The following is a 10002-nucleotide window of genomic DNA, read 5'->3' as shown; positions in this document are numbered from 1 at the left end:
GCTGATGACCCGTTCACATTTATGAGCGTTTTTTTTAATCACCTGAAAGTGGTTAAATTAGTAAGACGATCGTCATCTTTAATTGAGAAACGCTTCCGGTCACGCCTCGACCCACGAGAGACTTGGAAGCTTTCGTGATTTGCTTGATACGATGGAAGCGACACACACCAATAATCTCTTCAACATCTGGTGCCGTGAGAGTATCACTATTGATTGGACTCTTAGAAAGTAGCATTGCCGAAGGCGTAGCAATAGGTGTAACGCCAAGAGTTTCGAAAGTGTTCACAAGGTCAGTCATTTCAGTAGATTTTTCTGTAACTTTACTGACAGTTTATAAAGCACTTACTGTAGGTAGATTTTCTACGTTCCCCTCAACAGTCCCTTTATTTACAATCCTTTTTCAATAAATTGACACCGGCCTGTATCTTTAAGATCCTCAGCGTCTTCTTCAATAACTGGGATTGCTGCGTTGCAGCCAGTGAAGAAGGTAATTGTGTCTCTGATGGTTCTGCTATGAAGCGGGTCTTTTGCTGCTTTAGGGGAACTAACGCTGTAAGTAGATTCGTTTAAAACCAATAATAACGTTAAAGGTTCTTTATTATTATTATTGAAGTCCTCAATTAAAACCACGTCAAACGCTTTCTTTAGTCTCTTCTGACGTTTACGTTTAGGTGATTTTTCGTCCAACATTTTATCAGCTGTCACGCGAAAATTTTGTGCGTCTGCGTCTTGCTGACTATTTTCAAAACTTTCAGGAAATGAGTTCGGTTGTTTAAAGTCTTCTATTGAAGTTACCTTCGCATCTTTTTCACCCTTCCTTTTAGCACTTGCGGCATTCCGAATTTCTATCACCTTTTGGTGAAGAACGGGATGATTTCGACCATTTCGAATTGGTGAGTAATAAAATATCTTCTTGATTACTTTTCAATTTCTTTGACTATTTCTTAACATCTTGTTTTCTATTAGCAGATGAGTTACGTTTCTGATTGGATAGCATCGTGACGTTATTTTTCTTCCCGACGAGAATCGTTGGCAACCCTTCTTGAGATGCACTTAAATTGCCATCGAAAGTAATTGGAACAATATTTGAGTCAAATCAAACTTCTTGTTTTTGGAAGTGTCGTCACTTTGAGAGACAGTTGGATGTTCATCGGAGGTACCTTTTCACGTCACAGAATCGAGCCAGTTTAGGCTGGCTTGGTTTAGTTTCGCTTGGAAAGAAAAATCTATAATAAATTGTATTTATTTGACACAAAATGTAACAGTTTTGTTTTTTTACAGGGGATTATGTGAACATGAACTTGCTTTCGGTTTCTTTCCGATTTTAACTTTCGTATTTCAATTCCGAGTCTACACACTTGATTTCCACCTCCACTCTTACAAAATGTGCACTTATGAATGAAATTTATGAAAATATAAAAAATTGAACATGTGACAGAAAAAACGTAGATAGAATTTTTTTTAAGTGCTCTATTAAACTCTTTTGTTTCTTATGCACAATTTAAATGAAGAATCACTTGACACAAAAGTTGTAAAAAAGCAGTTAAAAACGTATATAAGACCTATGGCTTGTGATAAATATTTCTATTAATTAACTTAATGTACCTTAACATGACTTACAAGCGCATTATCGGTCTGCCTTCACAGTGCTTCATACCAAATCAATATTATTGTTAACTAATTAGTTTAAATTTAAATCAACAGGACTACGGCGATGTGTGTGGGCAAGTCGGGATGCAGTTGTAGGGCATAGCTGGTATAATTTCATTATAGATAAACATCTTTATTTAGAGAAGATTTCCAAACTCTTTTGTTCCACGAGTCAATCATTGTTTACACTTTCAAATTAAAAACCAGATAAATTCGTCCACGGTTTTATTTACAATTACCCACTAAACTGGGAAAACCCACTAATCTTTCCTCTCCTTCTATTTGCACCTATGTAGAGCCAAATTGTGTCTAATCACTTTCTTGCTTTCAAATTTCAGGGGATCAAGGTGGCTGCGATGACGTATCTATATCCTACACTACTTGTGGTCCAGCATATATTAAGTTAGTGCGGTCATATGTAACACACAGAAGGGCTTAAGACAGACCGGCCTTTTATTATACCGATCGATTCAGAATCATAATCTGAACTGATCTAAGCCTGCCCGTCCACCTGTCCATCTGATATCTGTCCATCGAATTTGTGTTCAAGATATTTTGATGAAATTAGGTGCAATGCCTTGTTTTGGCCCAAGGACGAACGCTATTGAAATTACTTCGGATCGGTTCAGTCTTTCGAACATTTCCCATATAACGCCCTATTCTGAGAAGTCTCAAATTGCAATTTTCAAAATTTCTCAACGTAAGTGGCTAAGTAGTGGTATTACGGCATTCTAAATTGTTATGAAAACTTTGGACCGGCGGTGCAATTTTCGAACCCCCTCATATAATGAAAATTGAAGTTCATGCAACCATTCTCTTTTTTAGTCATGTCAATCTCACGTTCAGCTGTTTTATTCGTCAATAAATTGGTGAACGACTTACTTGCCTCCATTTGTTCCACGTGGCTAGACGTCGCGTCCGTAACAACTTTTTGGTCAACGGCTTCGACACCTAATCCAGAATTTACATCGCTTGAAGTGCTTTTCTTTTCTTTTTCTATTTCTAAGTCGTCTGGCTGTGTTACGGTTAAATCACCGTTTTACCACTAGATCTGTAAGGACTTGTATTGTTGCCACTAAACGAATTAACACCTCATTCGGAACAATTTCCGCTTTCAAAGCTGCTAGAAGTGCAACTTAACGGGGTTTTTCCGATGGTAAGAGGCACAGGTGGTGAACACTGCACTTCCTCTTTGTTGAACAGAATTTGCTGTTTCACATAATACTAAAAATAAAAACCACTATGCACAGAAAGATCAAAATTGAAAATTGTATTTTTTATGCGCCTGCATGTAATTTCCAAAGCAAATGCACGCACATAAGTGCTTGAATATATATCATTGCTTAAGCAAACTTACGCACAACCGCACAGAGTATGGCGAGCGTAGTGCGAAACCACTCGCGCACACGTGCATTGAATAAGTGTACAATCGCATATACATGTTCATAGGGTGGGCCTTCGGACGCCTTCAACTAGTGTTTAATAATTTTGCTGCGCAAATGTTGCTAGCGAAATGTCCTATCTTGTATATGCAATCTTTTTGCAATGCTGAATCTCCATGCATCTACATCTCTATAAATCAGCAATATTAACGAGACCAGCAATAACGAATGAAGTTGCAAGTGGTATCAGATACTGTCATCGACGTTCTCTCAAGCTAGCGTGTATTAGGAACAGAATCATGAAAAAAAACAGAGGATTTCTTAAAGAAGCAGTCGCCTCCTTGCAGTGACTTTATTTTGCGAGAAAAACTTTAAAAGGCCAATAAGACGAATAAATTAAATTGATACCTCTTACCTCATACCAATTAGTTTTGCTTACATTTCAATAATTATTAAAGTAAAATGAGTACACCTCTCTTTTTCAAAAGAACTAAAATATTGTTTTATCGCTCGCTACTCATAAACCGCAACCCATACAACTACAAAATGTAAAAGCACATTCTATGGACAATGCTGTAATATCTACACAAATATGGTAAAAATTGACCCTTCCTACACAATGTTACAGTTTGTCATGACTTTTTTTGTTCCAATACCTTTATAAAGCGCGACAACAAGATTCAAAAAACCCATGAAGTATATAAATTATTTGCAAATTCGGAACATAGCTACGCAAGTCCACCTATTCATCTATCCACCTGCGCAATTATATAGTAGTGTCTATGGTAAATATTCTTTCGCTTGCAAATATGAAGACGTCGCCTACGAACTTACAAACGAATTCGAAAATGATCCGAAGTTTCCAAAGAACGCCTATGTAAAAAAACAATGCACACTTTCGCTTCCCCTCTCTCTTGTTCGTTGCTCATAAACTTCAACACATACACAATATAAGTTTCCACAAAATTATTCTACAAAAAGGATGGGGCAACGGTCATGGACGTAAGAAATTCGATCACAACCGAGTGTGATTTTCTTACTTGCTCTTCTATTGCTTCTGACTTCTTAGAAATTGTTTTATTTAATTCTTAGATATACATTTCTCTCTTCAATTTTAGTAAACAAATAATCTCGCAGCGTCGCTAATTCGAGTCCTACCTAGTTTTCTTTACACCATCCCAGTAAATCCTCCATGGTAAGTATTTTGTCACTTATGATTGTGACTGAAAAAAAAGAAAAAGAAATTCTTGAATCTATAGCCTTTCTCAGTCGCTTTTTCCCAAGCGCAATCCCGTGGCGCAAAATATGTGAATTTACGATCCATCTCTTTGAGTTGGTTAAGTAAAAATTCGATGTCTTATGTAAGTGTATCTAATCCATAATACATTAATTGCGTGATTTGCATTCATTTACGTGGTCCTGAGAATTTCACATCAGTGCATATCCGTGCGGTGCAGTGCTTTTGTATTTGTTGAAATTATTTCAAAGGGGACTTCCATCCCTTTTCTCCTTCTGCGATACGATATCTTGCGATAAGTCAAGCACTTTGTCGATGACGTGAAATAAAGCATGATTTTCGCGTACGTCAGGCGTCACAACACTGGCGTTCGTGCCATATCTTTCTACGAATTTGTATGCATGTCCGCAACCTTGCTTCTACCTCCCGGAGTGCATGGGGAATTTTGAGCAGTGGAAAAATCAAACTCATATCGAAGCACAAAAAGCGATTACCCTAACGTTCCCGCGCCTGCGTCTTTATAACCCTTCCGTGCTTCCTTCAATGCTGAATTTTGTAGCAGGGTAATAACACGGAATGTTTCAGTCTCCCTGTCATTTTTTAAGAATCGATTTCATTAACAATTGGTCAACCATCGAAATTGTAGGACCGGAAATGAGTAATGGCAGCCTAAGCGGCACTTTCTTGAAATCAACGGAATCAATAGATAGCACTGTGTTCACACTATCTATTTTTTGAAGCAACATAAGCTTGTCTGCCGCCCACTCTTGAAGATTTTTGAAAACAAAGTTAATTTTGCTAAATTTGGACAATCGCCTTTCACGTACTTGCAACAATTCGAATGGAAAGGTTCTGTGAAAATTTATATAGAACCAAGGTATTACATTTGTATTTTACCACGGAAGAATTTTTGTATTATTAATCATGTAAAAAAAAAAATTAACTAACATAAGAAAATAATAAGGAGTTGTTTTTGTAATTTGAGTTTTTTTTGTATGTGGTAAGGCGTTGTTTATACGAATTTGGTCTGTTGCGCGTGGTGCTACTAATTATTTTGTAAATGGAGTATGCCCTACAGCATCGGAGCTTAATTGCGTTTTTGTGGTGATGTTGGAAACCATTTTCTAATGCGCGTATATCCTATAACATAGGAAGTTAATTGTGTTATTGCAAACCATTTTATAAACTGAGTGCAGGAAGTTGTTTTTTATCAAAGAATTGATATGAAAATACCACAAAATAAAAGAAATTTTTTTAATTTTTAATATTAGTCATGTTAAAAAAAAAACATTTGAATTAATTGAAACAAATCAAAAAAAAAGTTTTTGTAAAAGGTATTTTTTGCATGTGATAAATTGTTATTAATACAGATTTGGTTAATCCATTGCGAAAAAAAAAATTTTTTTTACTAGAAGAAAGTGATAAGAAAAAATATATTTATTTACAAAAAAAAAGGACAAAGTTTGCGATATTGATGATAATATTTTTACATTGATAGATTGTGCAAGAGAATAGCTGTTATCATATTCACGCCATTAGATTTATGGTATAAAATGCGTGGAGCGCGTACAAATATCTTAAATATATCTTCATTTAATAATATTTAAATAATGTTAAAAAAAAATGAGTATGATGAAGCTCCTAAACAACATTGGCGGGCAACCGACATAAGAGAAGAAGATTATGTTGACGATGGATTTCCCGAAGGACATCCGATTGCGGATAGTAAAAGCCGAAAGGAATCAGACGAGATACGGTGCAAAAACCAGATTACACTTTGAAAATCACGTCTTGTTTCTACTCGATAAATTCAACGTCATAGATGAGCAAATGATAAAGTATCTTTCGCCGAGACAATTTGATATCGGGAACGAGATGATCAACGAAAGAAATTATAATTTTCAACGAATAGAATAAGTATTCAGTAGTAGCGATTAAAAACTGAACTAAAAAATAAGTTTAAAAAATTGTCATTTTTTTATTTTTGTTACGGTTTCAAACTTCGCTCCCCTCTCCTCCGCTGTTGGCAATTCATATCGTATAAGCAAGTAGGTTTTTAGATAAATATACATCATTCATCTTATACTAAGATTAGGAAATCCGCAATAACATCCACTACAACTGCTATTTAAAAAAAAAAAAACAGAAGAAATGTTAAATTTTTCTTGTGATTTTTGTGGTAAAATATGTAAACAAAAATGTTCTGTAAATCGACACTTAAGGATGCAACACGAATTCAACCGCGTGATGTAAAATTTTCCAATCAAAACGATGAAAGCAATGTCATCACCACCTACGTACAAACTTGCAAACAATTGCTTTAAATGGTTGAATATGGATGTAGCTGGTGTTGAGTCCACGCTTCAAAATCGCGTTGAACCATATAAATTTGAAAATAAAAACAAAGAAGATGGTTTGATTTCGGGAAAAACGTCTTCACCACCATCGAGAATAATGTAAAAAGAATGTTAACAACTACTGCGCAAAAACATGTTAACAGTAAATGTCCATCGTATACTACATTGCAAGTACAGTTAAATGAAGGAAGGATATGAAGCGTAGAAAAGCGTGCGTTTTTACATCAAACAAATATGAATATGTCGATTTCAATCGAAACCGTCGAACTTCGTGAATTCTGTTCAAATTAATGCAATATTGTTCGTAAAAAGATATGAGAAATTTCAAGTTACATACGTTTATACATGCAATATATATGTAAAAGGAAGGAATGTGTGAGAAAACAAAACACTGATATATATCGCTTTAAATGAACAATAAAATCTGCTATGTATCCAGTCGACTCTAGAGAACATCCAAATAGTATAATAGTGTTTAAAATAAGATAATAAAAAAATATTTGAAAAAGACTTTCAATTGCAAAATCCAGAAATAAATGTTAATGTGTTCGATCTCGAGGATGATCTTATTGTGGATCCACAAATAACAATATTTTTCTAACATTTAATATGAGTATGTGTGTGTGCAATTATAGGATGCTCACACAGGGACACATTGCACGGTGATGCATATGTGTAACGTCTGCTTAATCTATTTTTACATTGTGGATGCACTGTAGGGTCTTAAGAACGAAAGAAGAAAATAGTAACTGAAATTCCTAAGAAAGAAGATTGTATACTTAGTTTTAAGAACTTTGAACACCTATTGGATGCACTTTTTGTTGTTTATGTTGCTTTCGAATGTATTCCAGAATGAATGAATATCTAAATTTAACTAACACCAAATCGATACGAAAACATATTCCGTTTGCCTATAGTTAAGTGTTCCCTAGTTAATAATTTAGATTTATTTAGAATGTGGAGAAAATTCGACAAAACATTTTTTTCAAAATCTAGCTAAAGATGATTTATATATTTATGATAATTATTTGAATAAACTTAAACCTAAAAAGTCTTTGTCACATTTGTAGGAAATTTTTTGTCTTTCGAAATAAGAGTAGCTAATCATGATAGGTGATTATAGGCGACCTGCTCATAATAAATATAATGTAGAATATAAAGTTACAACACTTGTGGCCATATTTTTCCGTACTCTTTCAGCATACGACTGTCATGTGCTTATTGGGGGACTTTCATCTATTAAGGGCAGCATTAATGTTATAATCCCAAAAAAAGGAATTGTATATATCCGTATCTAAGAGAATCGTTTCAGGCGGAAAAAAGTGCATTGATCCACGTTTTTTAGATTCATTTAAATTTATGCCAACAAGTTTAAAAAAACTGGCTGAATACTTGTCCGATATATAATTATTGCAAAACCAACTTATTACAACCATACACAGCACAATTTGATGAAACGTAAAGACGTCTTTCTTTATGTTTACCTAGATTCTATTAATAGACTTGACGAGACACAATTGCCATCCCGTTCATGCTTTCTCAATAGATTAACCATTCAACCATGTAGCGAACATACTAAAAAAGTCTGGAATACATTCCCATGTAGAACCCTCGGAGACTATTTATCATATGGTAAAAGCTCCTTATTCGCTGTTTCTCTATTCGCGGATTAAGAAAATGCGGCCCAATTCCCATACTCGCGGCTATAAATTTCTTTATTCACGGATTTTTTGTAACAGGTTCCGGAATTGTTTTGTTTCTAAAGATGAAACTTATTTAAAAAAACAGAATTGAGACTTTAAAGCACTTCTAGTTTTGGACAATGCACCAGGTCATTCTCGCGAACTTGAAACTATGTATCCAAATATAAAAGTGACATTTTTACCTCCCAACAAGACGGCTTTGCTTCAACATATGGGCCAAGAAATAATCCAGGCCTTTAAGCTCTATTACATTCGACGTGCCTTCAAAATCATATTGGATAATATGGAATGTAATCCTGACATGAATGTTATGGAATACAGGAAGAAATTTGACGTAGTAAAATGCATCGTAAACATAAAAGGATCATTGGAAGAACTGAAGCCACGCACATTGAAGTCATGCATGGAAAAAACTGTGGCCTGCTCTGACTGCAGAAAATGACGAAGGATCTGTGCGAGTTCCAACTTTGACTGCAAACATAGTCAAAATCGCGAATGGAATAGGACGAGATGGGTTCGAACAGATAGAATCAAATGACATTCAGGAATTGCTTGAATCGCAAGATTAAGATTTGACTGAAGCTGACTTAGAGGAAATTTTATATTCACCGCCCACTGAAGAAGAGACTTTAACGAGCACTGGAAACGTGACATTTAATTGGAAAGTCTTAGTGAAGGTTTAAGAATGGCAAACGAGCTACGCGATTTCTTCATGAACATTGATCCGGCTATGGAACGAAGTCTTATTTTTAAGAGGCAAATTGCTAATGCGACTGCTGCGTATCAATCTGAATTGAAAAAGCTTCTAAAAACTGCCAAGCAAGAGGAACTTACAAAATTCTTCAAACCATTGCCTATACCTTAAGATAATTAATCAAAATGTTCAAAAACTTCAATTAAATTGATTTTTTATATATTTTTTTTTTTTTTTTTTATTTTGTCAGTTAGGAACGTATGCCCTATAATCTATGCCCTATAAATTACCGTTCCGTATTCACAGTTTCTGTATTCGCGCCATTTTTATGCAACGTATACCCCGTGAATAAGGAGCTTATACTGTATTTGAAACTGGATGTTTTGCTATAAAATATGTAAAAATATTTATAATTTAGATTCTTGTCAACATTATACTACACCTAGTTTGTGTTGGAATGCCTGTTGAAGACAACACAAATAGAGTTGGAATTATTGACCGACATTGCGCAATATAATTTTATTATTTGAGCTATAAAGAGAGGCATTGTTCAATGTTCTAAAAGATATTTTTTAGTTAATAATACATATGTAAGCGATTATGACCCGAATTTGTTTGGATGTAAACAATTTACATAAAAATTTTGAATGGATCGACTTGGAAGACTTGAAAAATTACAATTTACATGAGGTGAAAGATGATTCACATATAGAATATATTTTGGAAGCAGATTTAGAATATCCATCTTCGTGACACGACTATCGCAATGACCTACCGTTTGTTGCCGAAATTAAAAAAAGTGCTCATAGGACGGAACAAAGTGTCATAAGACGTTAGCTAAAAATTCTTTTAAACAAAATTTTTTCAAGTTGCTCAAATGGAAGAATATAGATGGAAGGTTGAGTCCGAGAGCTCTTATAGCTAGATTTCAGACGAAATGATTTTGATTCAAATGAATAAAGTACGAGTTGAGTAAAAT

The sequence above is a fragment of the Glossina fuscipes genome, unplaced genomic scaffold (assembly GCF_014805625.2).
Source record: "Glossina fuscipes isolate IAEA_lab_2018 unplaced genomic scaffold, Yale_Gfus_2 257, whole genome shotgun sequence".
Classification (NCBI taxonomy): domain Eukaryota; kingdom Metazoa; phylum Arthropoda; class Insecta; order Diptera; family Glossinidae; genus Glossina; species Glossina fuscipes.
This window is presented reverse-complemented; position numbering follows the sequence as displayed.